Genomic DNA, 23,315 nt, shown 5'->3' with positions numbered 1-23,315 from the left:
TAAATTAAGATAGACAAAACATGCACAAATGATAAATTATCAAATTATAATAAGTTTTACATATGTATTACTCATGTAACCACCAAGATACAAAATATTTCTGCTACCCAGAATGCTCCATTGTGCCTACACCATAAGTAATCACTATTTTTACTGTAATCACCATAGATTATTATTTCTGATCATGAATCTTGTAGAGATGGACACATACTGCTTTTTCCAATTTCATGTCTTGTCTTTTCTTTGGTATCATGTCTTCTATACTCATAAGTGTTAAAAAATTCTTATTGCTATATGGTATTCCATTGTATGAGTGTACCACAGTTTATCAATTCTGCTGTTGATAGATATCTGAGTTATTTCCAGTTTATGGCTATCATAAAGAAAACTGCTGTGAATGGTCCTACACATTCCTTTTGCTTTACATATCTATACCCCTCTCTTATATACCTAGTATTAGAATTTCTAGGTCATAATGGAAGTTTTAGTAGACCCCAGCAGTTTAAACTGGTTGTACAAATTTACACTCTCATTTGTATTATATAAAATTTCCTATTCTAGCTGCTCCATGGCCTTTCCACACTTCATATTGTTGTGTTTTTCATTTTAGCAAGCCATCCTGTTGGGCTTATATTGATACCTCTTTATGGTTTATTCTTATTTGTAGTTTACTGATAACTAATCATATGGAACATCTTTTCATGACATATGTCCATATTGATATTCTCTTTTGTAAAATGCCAGCTCAAGTTTTTTGCTCATTTTATTTGTTGATTTACTTGCCTTTTCCTTATTGATTTATAAGTATTCTTTAGGTATCACGGATATGCAAAATATATGTTATATGTACATATCCCTACTCTAATACATATGCATATATATAACAAATCTTTTACTAGATTTTGTCTTGCTGTTCCATTCTCTTAATAATGTCTTTTGATAAACAAAACCTCAGAACTTTATTAATATTTTCTTTTATGATTCATGTTCTTAGGGGTCTTTTTACTAAGAGCAGAGCCAAGTAGTTGCAGTTGGAGACCCTAGGGCCCACAAAGCTGAAAATGTTTACTATCTACAACCCCAATTGTAGAATATTACTTTTATTTTTTCACATTTAGGCCTACAATCCTATTGTAATTAACTTTTGTAAATGGTGTGAAATAGGCTTTCCCTCATGAATGGAATAATGCCATTATTTGTGAGAGGGTTTCTGGTAAAAGCAAGTTTCTTTATTTCTCTCTCTCTCTCTCTCTCTCTCTCTCTCTCTCTCTCTCTCTCTCTCTCTCTCTTTCTCTCCTGTGCACACTCTCTCACTATGTGAGTCTTTCTGCTCTGTTATGATGCATCAAGAAGAGCCTTACCAATTCTCTCCCTTGTTTTTTTTTCCCCTTTCCCCTCACCATCTGTCATGAGTTATGTAATGTTTTGAACAACCAATAAAAAAAAAAAAAAAAGAGCCTTACCAGATGCATCCCCTTGATTTTGGACTCCCAAGTTTCCAGAACTGTGAATGAAACAAATTTATTTTCTTTATTAATTACCCAATATTTGGCATTCTGTTATAGCAGTAAAAAAATGGACCAAGACAGTAGAGTTAAAATCTGTCATATGAATTATCCAATTGCTCCTCAGCACAATTTATTGGGAAAAAAAAGAAATCATCACCACAAAATTGCAGTGGCATCTTTGTTATGCATCAGGTTATTATATATGTGTGACCTATTTCTAAACCCTTCTCTTCTACCGGTCTATTTATATATCATCACATAAATACCTCTCTGTCTTAAATAGTGCAGCTTTATAGTAAGAATTTTTAAAAATCAAATTAAAATTTTTTCCCTCAACATTTTTTTTTTTGGTACCAGAGATTGAACTCAGGATCACTCAACCACTGAGCCACATCTCCAGCTCTATTTTGTATTTTATTTAGAGACAGGGTCTTACTGAGTTACTAAGCACCTCACTATTTGCCTAGGCTGGATTTGAACTCACAATTCTCCTGTCTCAGCTTCCCAAGCCCCTGGGATTACAGGCATGTGCCACTGCATCTAGCTCTCCCAGCACATTTTTTATTGGTGCATTATAATTGTACATAATGGTGGAATTTGTTGTTACGTATTAGTACATCCACACAATATAATTTGGCCAATATCACTTTATGTTAAATGTTAATATATGATGGTAGTAAGTTCTCCAACAATGTCTTCTTCTTGATTTCTTGACTATTATAGGCCATTTGCATCCCCTTATAAATTTTAGATGCCCCTAATAAATTTCCACAGAAAAACACAATGAGATCTTGGCTGAGATTGCATGGAATTGATAAGTTAATTTAGGGAGAATTGACATTTTTACAATATTGAATCTGCAAATCCATGAGCATGGTATATCTAGTTTTCTATTTAGATCTTTAATTTTCCCTGAAATATTCTGTAGTTTTCAGTTTTTGTTATCTTGCATGTCTTTCCTCAGATTTTTTCTAGAAACATGATGTTTTCCAATGAAATTAATTGCTTAAATATTATTTTATTTATTCTTTTCGCAAATACATATATACCTTAGGTTTTATATCCAGTGATCTAAGTGAATTTACTAATGCTAAATGTGTATATATTCTTTTGAGTTTTTTATGTTTAAACCATGTCATCCAGAATGACAGCTTTAGATCCTTCTTTCCATTATTTATACCTTACAATTTTTGTTGTTGTTATTGCCTTCTTACACTAATGAGAACCCACAGAGGCAATGATTAATAGTGTAATTAAATATACTTGAATTATTTCTGAACTCAGAGAAAGCACTTGACATTTAATCATTAGATATGTAACAGTAGAATTTTTATTTTTATTTTTTTTCAGTATGAAAACTATCCTTTATTTTGTATTGTCCTACTTGAGTTCTATTATTTTTATACAACCTTGAAATACAGTATAGATTAATAAATAAAAACTAAAAAAGGGATCAGTACCGAAAATACATTAAGTAAATTAAAGTAAACAACTAAGACTGGGGAGATCCAAGACAGCAAGACAAGCCAAAAAATCAAATTACCCAAGGAGCTTTCTATTGAGTCATTTTTTTCTTCAAGTTCTAGTGACCATTTAATAAGTACATCAGCCAAAAAAATAGAAGCAAATGCAGGCTTTTGCACTGTATAAAGTGCTAATTTTAATAGATCCATAAAAAGAAAATATGTAACAACAATTATTAGTAAAAGTCATGGTCATCCAATTCAAATTAATATTAGACAGTTTACAACATTTATAGCTAGTGTTTTAACTCTACATAAGCAACATTTAAGGGACTGCAGAGCTAGTTTTTTAAACTTCACAGAAAATCCAGTATAATACTGAGTGCTTATCATGCAAATATAAAAAATAGCCTTAAGAAGTAATTCAAATGTTAACAATACTCTAGTCCTACAATAGGCCTCTTTCAGAGACTAGTAACTGTAGATCATCATAGTAATTATATAAATGTATCCAAATAAACAGAACATTATAGACACAAACCACACATGGTGAGGTGGTCATGAACATGATCACTGGCCATCTAGTTCTAAAGCTTCAACCATGTGTGCAGCAGAGGGACGATCTTTAGGATCTTTATTAGTGCTTATAGAGAAGAGTTCAATTACTTTCTGGTAGGATTCATCCAGTTCTTCCATATTAATAGGTGGCCTGGTTCCCAAAGCTGTATAATATGCCTCATCATTGAAGTCACCGTTATCAAAATTTTATCTTCATCATCATCATCATCATCATCATCATCATCAAAATTAAAGTGTGGAATAGATAAAGTCATCATTTCCCATAGAGTAAGACCATATGCAAATATGTCTGCCTTATCAGTAATAATGACATTTTCCTCCAAAGCTTCCTTGGGCTTCCATGGCTCAGTACCAATGTAACAGGCCTCAGGATCAGTCACAGTGATATTTTCATCCAATGGTAGAGAGACTCCTACATCACAGATTTTAATTGTTTCAAAATCACCTTTAATTACAACATTTGAAGACTTTATATCTCAATGAAGCAGTTCTTTTCTTGGTGCAAATACTTTAGCCCTCTTTCCATGTTCAAAGTAACTTTTAAAATTACAGCTGCTGGAAAGGCATCCTGGCTGTCTTTATTTCACTCCTCTATTAAATCATTTAGAGACTTTTCACCTCCATACTCCATAGCAAGGCACAGACTGCCATTGCTGGCTTCAGTAAAAGCACGATAACCTACAATGTTTAGATGATGAAGGCTTTTCAAAATCTTAGCCTCATCAATTAGTCTCTTTTGATATATTCTCCGATAATCATCACTGCAGATAGGATTAATCTTTTTCACAGCCCAACGAGAATGAGACAAACCTCTAGGAGGTCTTTTCATTAGGTAAACATTTACCCCAGTCCCAAAGCCAAGCTTCTACATAAATGGAGAGACAGGGATAGTAATATATGGAGTTGAACATAACACAGATTTCCTTTTTTTTTTTTTTTCCGGATAATTTGCTTGGTGTCTTGAAATTATCAGTTCCTTCCATTGTAACAACCACTCTAGGTCAGGTAGCTCTCCAATCCACACTGGCGCCCGCTCACCTTCAGCCCTAGAATTTTTATATATAACCTTTATCATCTTAAAGAAGTTCTCTTCTAGGGCTGGAGTTGTAGCTCAGTGTGGAACTACAAAAAAAAAAAAAAAAAAAAAAAGCCAAGCATGCTTGAAGCACTGGGTTCCATCCTCAGCACCACATAAAAATAAATAAATAAAATAAAGGTATGTGTCCATCTACTACAAAATAAAAATAAAAATAAAAAAGTTCTCTCCTATCCCCAATTTTCTTATGAACTAGTGGTTAACTTAATTGGAGGTCTTTTTGTATTTGTTGAGGTGGTCCTATGGTTTTCACCTTTATTATGTTGATAAGATGAATAATACTGATTAACTTTCAAAGTTTAAACCAATTTTTACTTCTGAAAAAAGCCAAATTTGGTCATGATATATTATTCTTTGTATTTATTATCTGGATTTGATTATCTAATACTTTGTTTTAATTTTTGTGCATATGTTCATAAGCCTTATCATTTTCTCTTCTTGTAATGTCTTTGTCATATTTTTGTGTCAGGGTTATGATAGCTTCAAAATGAGCTAGGAGAAATTGTTCTTTTTATTCCTTAAAAGAAACTGGGTAGGATTGATAATTATTTATTTCTTAAATATTTTGATGAAATTACCTTTCTGAAAGACATCAGACTTGAAATTTTCTTTGGGGATAAATTATAGATTTAATATGTTCAACAGTGATTCTGATTTAATGATTTTCCTTTGATCAGTTAAGATAACTTGGGTTTTATTAAAAATTATTTTGCATAGTTTGTCAAATTTATCTGTATAAAATTGTTTAAAATATCTCTCTATTCTCTTCTATGTCCGTAGGACCTATATAGTTTTATTTCCCTTTAATTCTGATATTAGTAATTTATATTTTTACTCTTCTTCTTTTCCTTTTTCTTTTTCCCCCCCTCTTTTTGGCTTTTGCACATGCTACGCAAATGCTCTACCACTGAGTCAGCCCATACTTTCATTCTTTTTTCTCTTTTGATTGATCTTGATACAAATTTATCTAGTTAGTTGATATACTCAAAGAAAACAATTTTGACTTTGTTGATTTTTTTGTCAGCTTTCTATTCCATCACTTCCTGTTTTCATTATTATTAATTTCTTTCCATGTTCTGTTCTTTTTCAAACCTCTGAGATAGTAACTTACAAATGAATGTTTTTTGTTGTTGTTACTCTAATACACCCAAGTAAAGTTGGATTCCCATTAAGTACTGCAAATCAATAAATATAATCAGAAGAGATGATCCCTACAATAATTTAAACTGCAAATGTTTAGTATAAAGAATTATTAACCATACAAGGGTGTTTGAGTAGTGAGAGATTGGCTAGCAAGAAGTAAAGAGGATCCTAAATAATATAGGCATAGTAAATAAAGGAAAGAGCCACTCCTCTTAGCACTCAGATATCACACCCAAAGAAGAGACCAAGGAGACCTGAGATGCAGACCTTGCTGCACTGCTAGGGCTTACTGAATGACAGAGACCTTGATGTTTTCCCTTAAAGGCAAAATGTGTTGGAAATCTACCCTCTGGAGTGGCAGCAAAAGATGTTAGTGGGGAGGTGCTTCACTGGGGGCACTGCTATACAACTACCGAGGCCGGTGCCAAGGGAAAGTGCCTCTGTTCACTGTACACTGCAGAAATTTGGAGGAAAAACAAAACAAACAAACAAAAAAAAAACATGCGCGCTGGAGAAGCTTGCCTAACACACACACCCAAACCAGGAAGCAAAATACTTTCTTCCCACAAGGTACTTCTACTGCTCTCTAAAGACAAAGCTCCAGTTGGCAAAGAATTAAAGGGCCCAATTCCATTTTCAGAATAGGCAAACAGGAGAAATTTGGAGCTTAGAAAGGGAATAAATCACTCTTCAGCCTACATTGTTTTGCTCACATAAATTTAGATGTGTTGCATTAAATTTTTTTTTTTTTTAGCTGTAGATGGACACAATACCTTTGTTTATTTATTTATTTTTTTTATGTTGTGCTGAGGATTGAACCCAGTGCCTCACACATGCTGGGTGAGTGCTCCACCACTAAGCCACAACCCTAGCCCAAGAAGTGTTGCATTTTTGTTATCAATTTCATTGTGATTTCTTAACTATTAGGTCATTTGGAAAAGCATTGATTCATTTCCAAGCATTTTCAGATTTTCTAGTTATCTTTCTATTAATTAATTTCTACATTAATTCCACCATAGTATGAGAACATATCCTATTATGGTTTCAAGCTTTTGAAATTTGTTTAGGCTTGTTTTATGTGTCACATATTGTTTATTTTGAAAACATTTCATGTGCACTTGAAAAAAATTCATTCTGAAATTACTGGATGCAGTGTTCTACAAATATCTCAAGTAAATACAGTTGGTTAGTCATTTTGCTCAAATATTCTGTACAATTTTTCATGTTTGTTATCGAGTTTTTTCTCTTGTGTCTAGTATCAGACTTAGGTGTATTAAACTACCATTGGAGATTTGTCAATTTCTGATTTACTTCTATCAATGTTTGCTCATATTATTTGAAAACTGTTATTACAGATATAAAAATTTAGGACTGGTGTAATTTCCTGGTGAATAGGCCTCTTTATCTTTATGAAATGCCACTATTTATCTCTAGTATGTTTCCTGCCTTTAAGTTTACTTTCTTTGACATTAATATGATCGCATAGAATTACTTTAAGTTAGTGTTTTCATGATAATATTTTTTCATTCTTAGGATTTCAATCATTTTGTGTATTTATTTTTAAAGTGTAACAGAATACACTTGGGTTGTTTTTTTAAAAAAATTGGTCAGGTAATCATGGCCTTTTAGATGAGGTATTCAGTCCATTTGCATTTCATGTAATTACTCATGTAATTGACTTTACCATCATGCTTATTTTATTTTTCATTTATCTTATCTGCCCTTTCTTTTTTCCTATTTTGGGGAGATTGTTTTATTATTCCACATTAATTCTTCCATTAGTTTTTCTTAAATCCAGGTTTATTAAGATATAATCTCAATAAATAATCTCTACAGTTGAAGATTTGCCATTTTAACTATGTAGTTCTCTGAGTTTTGGCAACTTCATAAAATTACATACTACCACTATGATCAAGATATAGAGCAGTTCTATTATTCCTCCAAATTTGTATATCCCCCTGAGTGATCCACCCTTTCCCCTCCCCTCAGACGCTGGCAATTACAGATCTTTTTTTCTGTCCCTCTAGTTTTGCCTTTTAAAAATGTCATATAATGTCAGTGAAATTATATAGTATACAGAGTTGTGTACTTAGCTTCTTTTATTTAGCATTATGCATTAGTCATATCATTATCATTCATTTGTGCTTTTTTACTGCTGAGTATTGAATCATTGCATAGATGTATCAGTTACTTATTCATTCACCAGTTGAAAGCCGTATGAATTGGATCCATTTTTTGCTACTTTGATAATACGTATTATTTGACTTACTACTAGTTTTTGGTGATTTTGAATAGAGGGGCTGTAAAAATAATCATGGTCAGATTTTTAAAAAATTGTTCTAATTAATTATACATGACAGTAGAATGCATTTTGACACATTGTACATAAATGGAGCACAACTTCTTCCTCTGGATGAATATGGTGCAGAATCATACCAGTAGCGTAATCATACATGGATATAAGGAAGGATGATGGAATGAGATGGATATTATTACCCTATATGCATGGTCAGGTTTTTGTGTGGAAACATATTTTGCTTTTTCTTGGGTAAATATCTAGAAATTGAATTGCTGTGCCATATAATATGTTTATTTAAATTTGAATTTGAATTAAAAATTGAAAATTCATTCAAAATGCATACCATTTTAAAATTCTTACCAATAATGCATAAGGATTCTACTTTGCTTCATATCTTCACAGCATTGTTATAAACTAGTTTTGGTTGTTTTTGGGGGGTTTCTTTTTTGGTCATTCTAATAGTTGTGTAGTAGAATCATGTTATGTTTTAATTTGAATTTATCTTAGCACTATTGATGTAGAACATCTTTTTATGTGCCTATTTATTATCCATGTGTCCTTTTTTATATGTAAAATATATATTCACATCTTTCACAAAACTTTTTTTCTGGGTTGTTTGTTTCTTCTTTTTGAGTTTTTAGAATTCTTTATATATTCAGAACATGAGATCTTTTTAATGACATTTAATTTTCAAATACTTTCTCTCAGTCTATTGCTTATTTGTTGTTGTTTTTTTAATGTTCTCACCATAGTCTTTTGAAATGTTGAAGTTTAATTTTTTTTAATTTGATGGGAAATTTTTGTCAAATTTTTCTCTTATGGTACATGGAATTATTGATGAAGATATCCGAGTATGAGATACTTGCATAAACTAAAGTCACAAAGCAGTATCTTTATAGATTTAGATTTTTCATTTGTATTTACTATCCATTTTGACCTAATATTTTTGTTTATGGTCTGAAGTATAGGTTGAGATTTTGTTTTGCTTTTGAAGTGTATCTGCAGCTTTTCCATATTATTTGTTGAAAAAATGATGACTCTTTTGTCTGTTGAATTGCTTTTCTATTATTATTGAAAAATCAGTGGACTGTTTTATCCAAGGATTTTGTTTTGTACTGTTGGTTCCATTGATCTATATATCTATATTTCAAGCAATAATATATTATCTTGATTACCTGAGTATTTATATACTCTCAAAATCTTGTAGCAAGAGTCTTTCAACTTTGTTCTTTTTATTTTTGCTTTTGTGATACTAGCTACTTTTCCTTTCCACATGAAATTTCTTCTTTATTAAAATAAAAGCCCAGATCTTTAATTTCTAATCAAATTCTATTTTTCTAATATAAACATTAATGCTAAAATTTTCCCTCAAAGGCAGCCCTATCTGTATCTCAATAGTTCTGATATATTGGATTTTCACTTACTTTCAATTCAAAATATTTTTATTTTCTTTGTAAGTTTGACTCATTGACTATTTAGAAGAGTTTTAATTTTTTTCCAAACATTTTTTGAGAAATGTTTATTTGTACTTTAAATTCTGTTTTGATCAGGAAACATACACATTTAATTCTTTTAATTCTGTTGTTGTTCGTTTTATGGCCCAGAATATCATTTGTTTTGGAGAATGTTTGACATTTTCTTGAAAAGAATAAATATTTCATAGAAGAAGTGTTCTATGAATATCAGTTAGGTTAAGGTTGTTGTTAGTATCGTATAGGTCTTCTAATTCTTTATGGATTTTTGTTCCAATTGCTTTAATGATTGATTACAAAGACAAAAGTGTTCAAATTACCAAACAAAATTGGATTTTCTATATCTTTTTCAATTATATTAGATTTTTCTTCCTGTGTTCTGAAGATATTTTGCTGGGTGCCCATAATCTTAGTATTTGTGTGTATGTAGATCTCTTCATTGTTATTTACTTTTCTTTTGTTTAATCCCAGGAAACATTCCTGTTCTGAACTCCAGTTTTCTGATATTAAAATTGCCACTCCAACTTTCCTTTGACTAGTGTTTTGAGATACAATTTTCTACTCTTTACTTTGACAATTTATGTCTTTTCATTAAAGTAAGTTTCTCATGGACAGGATATAAGCAAGTCTCTTAAATTGAAATAAAATGCACAAAAAAATCACCATTTCAATCATTTAAAAGTATACAGTTTAGTGATTTTTAGACTGTTTACAATGTTGCACAACTATCATCACAATTTATTCCCAAAATATTTTCATTGCCTTCCACCCACAAAACTCATACCTATTAGTAGTCAATCCCAATGATCTTCTCTGTCCATTCCCTTACAACCTACTTTTTGTCCTTATGGAATTGACTATTCTGGGTATCTCATATAAATGCACATACAATATCTTGTCTATTGTATCTATCTTGCTTCACTTATAATATTTAGAGGGCTTATTCATGTTATACCATGTAGTAACACTTCATTCTTTTCATGACTGAATAACATTCCATCGTATGGATAGACTACATTTTATTTATCCAGTTGCTTAATTGATAGGAATTTTGGATATTTTCACTTTCTGGCTATTGTGAATAGTGATGCTATGAATGTTCACATGCAACTTTTTGTGTGAGCATGTATTTTCAATTTTCTTCAGCATATATCTAGAAGTAGAGTAGCTGGGTTATATGGTATCTTTTTGAGGAACTGCCGAACTGTTTTCTATAGTGACTGTATCATTTTACATTCCTAACAGGTTTTACCTTAAAAAATTAAATAGATTAATGTTGCAACACTATTTATATCAAATTAACATATTAATATGATCAGATTTAAATCTACCACCTTGCTGGTTGTCTGTTATTTAATTTGTTCTCTGCTCTTTGTTTTCCTCTTTTTGTATCTGCTCTTGACTTATTTTTTGTAATTCAATTTTATCTGTGTTCTTGGTTAATTTATACTTCTTTTTAATTTTTTAGTTGTTGGCATAGAATACATAATACAAAATTAATCAAGTCTACAGCTAAACAATACTATATCACTGCTCTAGCAATATTAGAACTTTACAACTGTATCCTCCCAATCCTTCCCTCCAATCTGTTGTTCTATTTTTTATATATTTCACCATTACATGTATTGTAAACCCAAAACACAACACCTATTTTTGTTTTAAACAACCAATGATCTTTTAGAAGAATTAAAATAAGGGGAAAATTTCTTTTATGTTTCATTTCTTTGTGTGGATCCAAATTTTTGACCCTGTTTCCTTCTTTTTGAAGAAATGTCAGGTCTGGAGATAATGAATTATCTTTATTTAATTTTGTCTGAAAGCCTTTATTTCTTCTTAATAGAGTTCCATAAAATATAAAATTCTGGTCTGACAAAGTTTTTTTTTTTCTTTCAGCACTTTAAATATTTCATTCTATTGTTTCTAGCTTGGATAATTTCTGATGAATAGTCTAATTTTTATTGTATATAACATGTCTTTTTTTTTTACAACTGGCAGTCTTTAAAACTATCCTTTTATCTTTAATTTTTAGCCATTTGAATAAGATGTATTCAGTTATTTATCCATTTTCCTTTAATCGCTTTGCTTGGCACATTGATCTGTATAATTAATTAAATTTGCCCAAAACTTGTATGATTTGCTTAATTTGAGGGGTAAAGCCCTATGCATGTACTTGCCAATTACAATAATTTTTAAATTTTTTTTACTTGGTTTCTACATATTGAAACATACCTCAGAATTTTATAATTCTATCATATTTTAAGCTAGTTGAAATTACAAGTCTTAATACTTTGTTGAAAAGAGCTTGAGAAGAAAATGACATATAGAAGGCCCTAGCCTCAAAAGAGAACTGTGTTAAACATGAGATTGTGGCAACTCGTACCAAAATAATGATCTGTAGAATAATAAGATAAGTGTAGTCAATTAACATATCTCAAGATAACTAGAGGAGAAAACTTTGAAGGTTCTCAACACATAGATATGGTAATATTCAAGGAGATGGAAATGCTAATTACCCTAAAGTGATTTTTATACATTATATACACATATGAAAGTCTCATACTGTGTATCCCACAAATAAGTTAAAATAGTATGTCAATTAAAAAATAAAAATTACCTATTTTACAAAAAACATGAGATTTGTCAAAGAATATTTTTTATTCAGGTATAACAATTTACAGAATAGTGGGTTTCATTGTGGCATATAACATACTTTGATCAATTTCATTCCCCAGGATCTCTCCTTACCCTTCCCTCATTCAACCTCCTGATTCCCTTTCCCATCCTACTGGTCTTCCTTCTATTTTCATAGGATCCCCTGTTCTTACTTTTTTCTCTCTTAACTTCCACACATATGAGAGAAAATATTCAGTGCTTGACCTTCTGAGTCTGACTTATTTCACTTAACATGATGCTCTCCAGGTCCATGTATTTCCCTGCAAATGTCATACTTTCATTCTTCTTTATGACTGAATAAAACTCCATGGTGTTTTACACACACACACACACACACACACACACACACACACACATCACATCACATTTTCTTTACACATTAATCTGTTGGTGGACACCTAAGCTAGTTCCATAACTTAACTATTATGAATTGTGCTGCTCTAAAAGCAGATATGCATGTATCTCTACAATATGCTGACTTCAGTTTTTTGGGGGTAAATACTGAGGATTCCGTTAGCTGGGTATTAAGGTTGTTTCACACTTAGTCTTCTGATGAAACTCCATATTCATTTCCATAGTGAGTGTACTAATTTATATTCCCAACAACAGTTATAAGATTTCCTTTTTATCTGCATCCTCACCAGCATTGTCATTTGTAGTCTTGGTGATTGTCTTTCTAACTGGAGTGAGATGACATTTCAGTGCAATTTTGATTTGCGTTTCCCTGTTGGCTAGAGATATTGAACACTTTTTAATATAATTGTTGGCCATATGTACTTCTTTTGAGAAGTATGTGTTCAGCTTATTTACTCATATATTGAATTTTTTTTGTGGGGAGTGTTAAAGCTTTTAAATTCTTTATGTATTCTGGATATTAAGCTACTATCAGAAGAGTAGCTGGCAAATATTTTCTCCCATTCTGTAGGTTCTCTCTTTATGCTATTGTTTCTTCTGCTGTACATAAGCTTTTTAGTTTGATGTGATCCTAATATTGATACTCAGTATTATTTCCTGAGCTATAGGAGTCCTATTGAAGAAGTTGCTGCCCATGCCTATATGTTCGAGTGTTTCTTCTATGTTCTCTTCTAACAGTTGCAAGTTTCTGGTCTTATTTCAGTCTTTGATCAATTTTGAGTTGACTTTTGGGCAGGGTGAGAGATAGGGAAATATTTTCAATTTTTTACATATGGATATTCAATTTTCCTACCACCATCTGTTAAAGGAATGGTCTTTTATCCATTATAAGTTTTTTTTTTTCTGTTCAATTGGTCTACTGATCTGTTTTTATGCCAGTGCCAGATTATTTTTGTCTCTGTCTCTGTAGTATACTTTGAAGTTGAGTAGTGTGAAGCTTTCAAGCTTTGCTGTTATTACTCAGAATTGTTTTGGCTATTCTGAGTCTTTTGTTCTTCTGTATAAGTTTTAAGACTTATTTTTCTAAGGCTGAGAAGAATATCATCAGTATTTTGATGGGGATTGCATTGAACCTATATATCACTTTGTTAATACAGCCCTTTTACCAATATTAATTCTGCCTATACACAAACAAGAGAGATCTTTCCATCCTTTTGGTTTTTCTTTGACTTCTTTTTTTTTAGCATTCTATAATTTTCCTTGTAGAGCTCTTTCACCTCTTTGATTAGATTTATTCACAAGCATTTTTGAAGGTATTTTGAATGGAATAGTTATTCTGATTTCTTTCTCAGCAAATTCATTATTTTATATAAAAAGCAATTCTTTTTAAATTTTTTATTTGTTATTTTAGTTATACATGATAGTAGGATGTATTTTGATATATTATACATTCATGGAATATAAATTCCCATTCTTGTTGATGTACATGATATGGAATTATACTGGTCATGTATTCATGTATGAACATAGGAAAGTGATGTCTGATTCATCTTGTCTTTCCTATTCCCATCCCCTTCCTTACTTTCATTCCCCTTTGTCAAATCCAATGAACTTCTGTTCTTCCCTCCCCCAGCCCCATATTGTGTGTTAGCATCCAAATTATCAGAGAAAACATTCGGCCTTTGGGTTTTTGGGATTGGCTGATTTCACTTAGCATGGTATTCTCCAGTTCCATCCATTTACTGGCAAATGCCATAATTTCATTCTCCTTATAACTGAGTAATATTCCATTTTCTTAATCCATTCATCTGTTGAAGGGCACCTAGGTTGGTTCCATAGTTTAGCTATAGTGAGTTGAGCTGCTATAAACATTAATGTGACTGTGTCATTGTAGTATGCTGATTTTAAGTCCTTTGGGTATAAACCAAGGAAAGGGGTAACTAGGTCAAATGGTGGTTCCATTCCAAATTTTCTGAGGTCTCTGCATATTGCTTTTCATAGTGGTTGCACAAATTTGCCATCTTATCAGCTAAGTATGAAGTGTTTTCCCCATATCCTTGCCAACATTTATTGTTGCTTGTATTCTTGATATTGCCATTTTGACTTGGGTGAGATGGAATGTCAGTGTAGCTTTAATTTGTGTTTCTTTAATTGCTAGAGATGTTAAACCTTTTTTCATATATTTGTTGCTCAATTGTATTTCTTCTTCTGTGAAGTGTCTACTCATTTCCTTTCCTCATTTATTGTTGGGTTATTTGTTTTTATGGTGTTAAGTTTTTTGAGTTCTTTGTATATATCCTGAAGATTAGTGCTGTATCTGAGAAATGTGTGGTAAAGATTTTTCTCCCATTTTGTAGGCTACCTCATAATGTTCTTGATTGTTTCCTTCCCTGAGAAGAAGCTTTTTAGTTTCATATCATCCCATTTATTGATTCTTGATTTTACTGTCTACGGCCATACCACCCTGAACGTGCCTGATCTTGTCTTATAATTTTTAAAATATTTTTTTCTTTTAAAAAATTTGTTCTAATACATGACAGTAGAATGCATTTTGATGCATCATACATAAATAGAGTATAACTTCTCATTCTGTTGCTTTGCATAATGTACAGTTATACCAGTCATATAATCATATATGCACATAGGATAACAATGTCTGATTCATTCAACTGTCCTTTCTACCCCATATCATGTCCCCTCCCTTCACTCTCCTCTGTCTAATCCAAAGTACCTCTCTGTTCTTCCCTAGGTACCTCCATTGTGAATTAGCATCTGCATATCAAAGAAAACATTTGGCCTTTGATTCTTTGGTATTGGCTTATTTCACTTAGCATGATATTCTCTAGATCCATCCATTTACCAGCAAATAACATAATTTCATTCTTCTTTATGGCTGAGTTGTGAATATATACAACATTTTCTTAGTCCATTCATTTGTTGAAGGGCAACTGGGTTGGTTTCATAGTTTAGCTGTTATGAATTGAGCTGCTATAAATCTCAATGAGGCAGTGTCACTTTACTATGCTGATTTTAAATCCTTTGGCTGTAAACCTAGGAGTGGGATAACTGGCTCAAATGGTGGTTTCATTCCAAGTTTTCTGAGGAATCTCCATACTGCTTTCCAGAATGGGCCTACTTTTTCCTCTGTTAGGCTCAGGGTCTCTGGTCTAATTCCTAGGTTTTTTATCCACTTTGAGTTGAGTTTTGTGCCTGGTGAGAGATAGGGGTTTAGTTTCATATTGCTGTATATGGATTTCCAGTTTTCCCAGCACCATTTGTTGAAGAGGCTATCTTTTCTCCAGTGTATGTTTTTGGTGCCTTTGTCTACTATGAGAAAACCATATTTATGTGGGTTTGTCTCTGTGTCTTGTATTCTGTACCATTGGTCTACATGTCTATTTTGGTGCCAATACCATGCCATTTTTGTTACTATAGCTTTGTATTATAGTTTAAGGTCTGGTACTATGATGCCTCCTGATTCACTCTTCTTGCTAAGGATTGCTTTGGCTATTCTGGGTCTATTATTTTTCCAAATGAATTCCACAATTGCCTCTTCTTTTTCTAGAAGGAGTGATAATGGGATTTTAATTGGAATCACATTGAATCTATATATTGCTTTGGGTAGTATGGCAATTTTGACAATATTTATTTTGCCTATCCAAGAGCATTGGAGATCTTTCTGTCTTTTAAATTCTGATTCAATTTCCTTTTTTAGTGTTCTGTAGTTTTCATTGTAGAGGTCTTTCACCTCTTTTGTTAAGTTGATTCCCAATTTGGGGGTGGGTGGCTATTGTGAATGGGGTAGTTTTTCTAATTTCTTTTTCAGAGGATTCATCACTTCTGTATAGAAATGCATTTGATTTATGGGTATTGATTTTATATCCTGCTACTTTGCTGAATTCTTTTATTAATTCTAGAAGTTTTCTGGTGGAGTTTTTTTGATCCTCTAAGTATAGAAACGTAGTCAGAAAATAATGATAGATTGAGTTCTTTTTTTTCTATTTGTATCCTTTTAATTTTTTCATCTGTCTAATTGCTCTGGCTAGAGTTTCTTTTTTTTTATTGGATGTTCACAACATTACAAAGCTCTTGACAAATCATATTTCATACATTAGAATCAAGTGGGTTATGAACTCCCATTTTTACCCCAAATACAGATTGCAGAATCACATCGGTTACACATCACATTTTTACATACTGCCATATTAGTGACTGTTGTATTCTGCTACCTTTCCTATCCTCTACTATCCCCCCCCTCCCCTCCCATCTTCTCTCTCTGCCCCATCTACTGTAATTCATTTCCCTCCATGTTTGTTATCCCATTCCCCTCATAACCTCTTATATGTAATTTTGTATAACAATGAGGGTCTCCCTCCATTTCCATGTGATTTCCCTTTTTTTCTCCCTTTCCCTCCCACCTCATGTCTCTGTTTAATGTTAATCTTTTCTTCCTGCTCTTCCTCCCTGTTCTGTTCTTAGTTGCTCTCATTATATCAAAGAAGACATTTGGTATTTGTTTTTTAGGGATTGGCTAGCTTCACTAAGCATAATCTGCTCTAGTGCCATCCATTTCCCTGCAAATTCCGTGATTTTGTCATTTTTTAGTGCTGCGTAATACTCCATGGTGTATAAATGCCACATTTTTTTATCCATTCATCTATTGAAGGGCATCTGGGTTGATTCCACAGTCTAGCAATTGTGAACTGTACTGCTATGAACATCGATGTGGCAGTATCCCTGTAGTGTGCTCTTTTAAGGTCTTCAGGGAATAGTCCGAGAAGGGCAATAGCTGGGTCAAATGGTGGTTCCATTCCCAGCTTTCCCAGGAATCTCCATACTGCTTTCCAAATTGGCTGCACCCGTTTGCAGTCCCACCAGCAGTGTACAAGAGTACCCTTTTCCCCACATCCTCGCCAGCACACATTGTTGTTTGACTTCATCATGGCTGCCAATCTTACTGGGGTGAGGTGGTATCTTAGGGTGGTTTTGATTTGCATTTCCTTGACTGCTAGAGATGGTGAGCATTTTTTCATGTACTTGTTGATTGATTGTATGTCCTCCTCTGTGAAGTGTTTGTTCATGTCCTTGGCCCATTTGTTGATTGGGTTATTTGTTTTCTTATTGTCTAATTTTTTGAGTTCTTTGTATACTCTGGATATTAGGGCTCTATCTGAAGTGTGAGGAGTAAAAATTTGTTCCCAGGATGTAGGCTCCCTATTTACCTCTCTTATTGTTTCTCCTGCTGAGAAAAAACTTTTCAGTTTAAGAAAGTCCCATTTGTTGATTCTTGTTATTAACTCTTGTGCTATGGGTGTCCTATTAAGGAATTTTGAGCCCGTCCCCACAATATGTAGATCGGAGCCAACTTTTTCTTCTATCAGACGGAGAGTCTCTGATTTGATATCTAGCTCCTTGATCCACTTTGAGTTGACTTTTGTGCATGGTGAGAGGAGGGGATTCAGTTTCATTTTGTTGCATATGGATTTCCAGTTTTCCCAACACCATTTGTTGAAGATGCTATCCTTTCTCCATTGCATGTTTTTAGCTCCTTTATCAAATATAAGATAGTTGTAGCTTTGTGGATTAGTCTCTGTGTCCTCTATTCTGTACCATTGGTCCACCCGCCTGTTCTGGTACCAGTACCATGCTGTTTTTATTACTATTGCTCTGTAATATAGTTTGAAATCTGGTATTGCTATGCCACCTGATTCACACTTCCTGCTTAGAATTGCTTTTGCTATTCTGGGTCTTTTATTTTTCTATATGAATTTCACGATTGCTTTATCTATTTCTACAAGAAATGCCATTGGGATTTTGATTGGCATTGCATTAAACCTATAGAGAACTTTCAGTAATATCGCCATTTTGATGATGCTAGTTCTGCCTATCCATGAACAAGGTATATTTTTCCATCTTCTAAGATCCTCTTCTATTTCTTTCTTTAGGGTTCTGTAGTTTTCATTGTATAGGTCTTTCACCTCTTTTGTTAGATTGATTCCCAAGTATTTTATTTTTTTGAGGATATTGTGAATGGAGTGTTTTTCTTCATTTCCGTTTCAGAAGTTTTGTCGCTGATATACAGAAATGCCTTTGATTTATGCGTGTTGATTTTATATCCTGCCACTTTGCTGAATTCATTTATTAGTTCTAGTAGTTTTTTTGTAGACCCTTTTGGGTCTTCTAGGTATAGAATCATGTCATCTGCAAATAGTGATAATTTAAGTTCTTCTTTTCCTATTTTTATGCCTTTAATTTCTTTTGTCTGTCTAATTGCTCTGGCCAGTGTTTCGAGAACTATATTGAATAGAAGTGGTGATAGGGGGCATCCCTGTCTTGTTCCAGATTTTAGAGGGAATGGCTTCAATTTTTCTCCATTTACAATGATGCTAGCCTGAGGCTTAGCATAGATAGCTTTTACAATGTCGAGGTAAGTTCCTGTTATCCCTAGTTTTTCCAGTGTTTTGAACATAAAGGAATGCTGTACTTTGTCAAATGCTTTTTCTGCGTCTATCGAGGTGATCATATGGTTCTTATCTTTAAGTCTATTGATGTGGTGAATAACATTTATTGATTTCCGTATATTGAACCACCCTTGCATCCCAGGGATGAATCCTACTTGATCATGGTGCACAATTTTTTTGATGTGCCTTTGTATCCAATTCGCCAAATTTTATTGAGGATTTTTGCATCTAGGTTCATTAGAGATATTGGTCTGTAGTTTTCTTTCTTTGAGGTGTCTTTGTCTGGTTTCGGATTCAGGGTGACGTTGGCCTCATAGAATGAATTTGGAAGAGCTCCCTCTTTTTCTATTTCCTGAAATAACTTGAAAAGTATTGGTATTAATTCTTCTTTAAAGGTTTTGTAGAACTCCGCTGTATACCCATCCGGTCCTGGGCTTTTCTTGGTTGGAAGTCTTTTGATTGCTTCCTCTATTTCATCTATTGATATTGGTCTGTTTAAGTTGTGAGTTTCCTCCTGACTCAGTCTGGGCAAATCATGTGACTTAAGGAATTTATCGATGTCTTCAATATCTTCTATTTTATTGGAATATAGGTTTTCAAAATAATTTCTAATTGTTTTCTGTATTTCTGAAGTGTCTGTTGTAATATTGCCTTTTTCATCCCGTATGTTAGTAATTTGAGTTCTCTCTCTTCTTCTCTTCGTTAGTGTGGCTAGGGGTCTGTCGATCTTATTTATTTTTTCAAAGAACCAACTTTTTGTTTTGTTAATTTTTTCAATAGTTTCTTTTGTTTCAATTTCATTGATTTCTGCTCTGATTTTAATTAATTCTTGCCTTCTGCTACATTTGCTATTGTTTTGCTCTTCCTTTTCTAGGGCTTTGAGATGAAGTGTGAGCTCATTTATTTGTTGGTTTTTCCTTTTTTTGAGAAATGACCTCCAGGCGATGAATTTCCCTCTTAAAACTGCTTTCATTGTGTCCCATAGATTCTGATATGTTGTGTCTGTATTTTCATTTATCTCTAAGAATTTTTTGATTTCATCCTTTATGTCTTCTGTAACCCATTGATCATTCAGTAACGTATTGTTCATTGTCCATGTGATGTAGGATTTTTCCTTCCTTCTTTTATCATTGATTTCCAGTTTCATTCCATTATGATCTGATAAAGTACATGGTATTATCTCAACCCCTTTATATTTACTGAGGGTTGCCCTATGGCATAATATATGATCTATTTTTGAGAAGGTTCCATGTGGTGCTGAGAAAAAAGTATATCCACTTGATGATGGTTGATATATTCTCTATATGTCAGTTAAGTCTAGGTTATTGATTGTGATATTGAGGTCAATAGTTTCTTTATTCAACTTTTGTTTGGAAGATCTGTCCAATGGTGAGAGAGGTGTGTTGAAGTCACCCGTGATTATTGTGTTGTGGTCTATTTGATTCTTGAACTTGAGGAGACTTTGTTTTATGAACGTCGCAGCACCATTATTTGGTGCATAAATATTGATAATTGTTATGTCTTGTTGGTGAATGGTTCCTTTTAACAGTATATAATGTCCTTCCTTATCCCTTTTGATTAACTTAGTCTTGAAGTCGATTTAATCGATATGAGAATGGCCACCCCTGCTTGCTTACGAGGACCGTGTGCGTGGTATATTTTTTCCCAACCTTTTACCTTGAGCCTGTGTATGTCTTTCCAATCAGATGTGTCTCCTGGAGGCAGCATATTGTTGGATTTGTTTTTTTAATCTATGTTACCAGCCTATGTCACTTTATTGGAGAGTTTAAGCCATTAACGTTTAGAGTTACTATTGATATATGGTTTGTACTTCCTGCCATGTTTGATTATTTATCTCTTTTTTTTTCCTAATTTACTTTGTTTCTCCATGATTAGTTTTCCCCGTGTCCTCTGTCTTTACCGAGGCACGTCCCGCTGATGGTTTTGGTTATTGTTTTCCATTTCTTCCTCGTGTAGAGTTTTGCTCAAGACGCTTTGCAATGCTGGTTTTCTGGCTACAAATTCTTTTAGCTTTTGTTTATCATGAAATATTTTTATTTCGTTGTCGTATCTGAAGCTTAATTTTGCTGGATACAGAATTCTTGGTTGGCATCCATTGTCTTTCAGTGTTTGAAATACGTTGTTCCAGGATCTTCTCGCTTTCAGCGTCTGTGATGAAAAATCGTTGTCAACCTTATTGGTTTACCCCTAAATGTAATCTGCCTCTTTTCTCTTGTAGCTTTTAATATTTTCTCTTTGTTCTGTATATTGGATAGCTTCATAACAATGTGTCTTGGCGTTGGTCTACTGTGATTTTGTGTGCTCGGTGTCCTGTATGCATCTACAATTTGTATATCTGTTTCCTTTTTTATTTCTGGAAAGTTTTCTGTATTTATTTTCTTCAGCAAGTTACTCATTCCCTTGGCATGAATCTCTGTGCCTTCCTCTATCCCGATGACTCGTAAGTTTGTTTTTTTTAAATTATCCCAAATCTCTTGGATGTTTTTCTCGTGATTTTTTACCAGTCTATCTGAGTTGGCTAGACTCTTTTCAAGATGATATATTTTGTCTTCATTATCTGACGTTCTGGCTTCTACTTGCTCCACTCTGTTAGTGATACTCTCGATTGAGTTTTTAATTTGGTTTATTGTTTCCTTCATTTCTAGAATTATTGTTTGATTTTTTTATAATCTCTATCTCCTGATAAAGATGCTTAACTTCTTCTTTTATCTGTTTATGTAATTCATTTTCAATGTGATCTTTAAGGTTCCTTTCCATCTGTCTAAGGTGTTCCTTGAGTTCTTTATATGTCCATTTTTCTGATGACTCCAGGTCCTCCTGAATATTTAGGCTGCCTTTCATTGTTTGTACTCCTTTTCTTCCTTGCTTTTTTATGCTCATGATACTTCTTGTTCTGTTTGACTGCTGAGTTACTGTTTACTCTTATAAATTTATTTGATGCTTGGGAGGAGAGGTATTAGAAGGGAAGGGAAGAAGTGACTAAAGAGAGTGAGTGTAGGCAGGTGGAATTCAAGAGAGGGGGAATAAGAAAATTGAAAAGAAATGAAAAGACAAAAGAAAAAAAGTGAAAAGAAAGAAAGAAAAAACGAAAAAATAAAAATTTAAAACAAACAAAAAAAATTATAATGGTAATAAAAAAATGGAAATTGAAGTTTAAAATATAATAGTAATAATAATAGAATAAAAAGAATTAAAAAAATTGAAACCATTAATAAGAAAGTTAAAGAACAGCAACAACATCAACTACAAAAAGTGAGAATAAAAAAAATTAAAAAATTACTAATAATAATCATTAAAAAAATAATAATAATAAATGCAGTCATAGAGCTTGATTAACTTCTCTTCCAGTAGGTGGAGCTATCCCCACTGGGCCAGGCTTCTCCTCTTGATAGGTGGGAACCAATCACTGTGCCTCAGCTCTTCTTCCCAGACTGTGCGGGTCTCCAGTCCTGAGTGCCTAGGTCCTTCTCTTGTGGTTCCTCAATCCAGGCCCCACTCACCTGTGACGCTTACCACATTACTGGCTACACGCCAGGTCTGCTGCTCCTGGGAGCCCTGTTTTCATGGATGCCTGGGCACACACACCCTTTCTGTTTGCCTCCCTCGGACCCTAAGTTTGTAGGGCTTGGGGCTGAGAACCCCCAGCAAATTTGTTTGCCCTCAGGTAGCAACTCCCCTGGTAGCTGGTGCAAGGGACCTCTGTTGTCAGCCCTGGTGGGAGAGATAGCCGGGGGTTCTGCGCCGCTAGTCTCACGACACTCCTGATTCCCTGGGTCTGGCTATGGTGCTCAGTTGGCTTTTACCTCTGTGAGATCAGGTGGGCCGACTAGTTATTTCAGCGGGATCGTTAGTGCTGAGTCACGAGAAGCAGGCGATCCGGGGCTTAAATGCAGCAGATTCGTGCTCAGTGTGTGTTTTCTGAGGGGCCCAAAGTGTACGCCCTAGCTCCACGTCAGCTCAGCATTGCCTAGTGATCCTGAGCAAATAGGCTTTAGATAATTTACAGCTCCCTATGCCCGCGCAGTTGAAGAGGTCAGAGACTTGATCTCTCCGCGCCTGCAGTCATGTTAGACCTCCTCAATGATATTCATGTTACCCTTACAGTTTCCTGGCATAAGCAAGATCTTGGGGTTATACAAACTGCTGCTTCTGTTTCCAGTTCAGTTTTCTAGAACTGAAACCCTGCTGCCTTCGCCTCCACCTCTGGGCCGCGCTCTTGGGCGCCGCGCTTGTCCGCGACCCTAGC

At 33.7% G+C, this 23,315-nt stretch overlaps 1 pseudogene across 1 annotated transcript; it reads right to left on the bottom strand.

Moving 5' to 3' along the window:
• Positions 1–3,541: 3,541 nt before the first annotated feature.
• LOC308647666 (lymphokine-activated killer T-cell-originated protein kinase-like) lies at positions 3,542–4,533 on the bottom strand (annotated as a pseudogene). The gene has a single exon. The product of its transcript is annotated as a lymphokine-activated killer T-cell-originated protein kinase-like (transcript).
• Between the last annotated feature and the right edge of the window lie 18,782 nt (positions 4,534–23,315).

This window comes from Spermophilus citellus (genome assembly GCF_964194105.1).
Source record: "Spermophilus citellus genome assembly, chromosome: 4".
NCBI lineage: Eukaryota > Metazoa > Chordata > Mammalia > Rodentia > Sciuridae > Spermophilus > Spermophilus citellus.
Note: the sequence above shows the minus strand (reverse complement) of the source record. Positions and strands in the feature narration are given on the sequence as shown.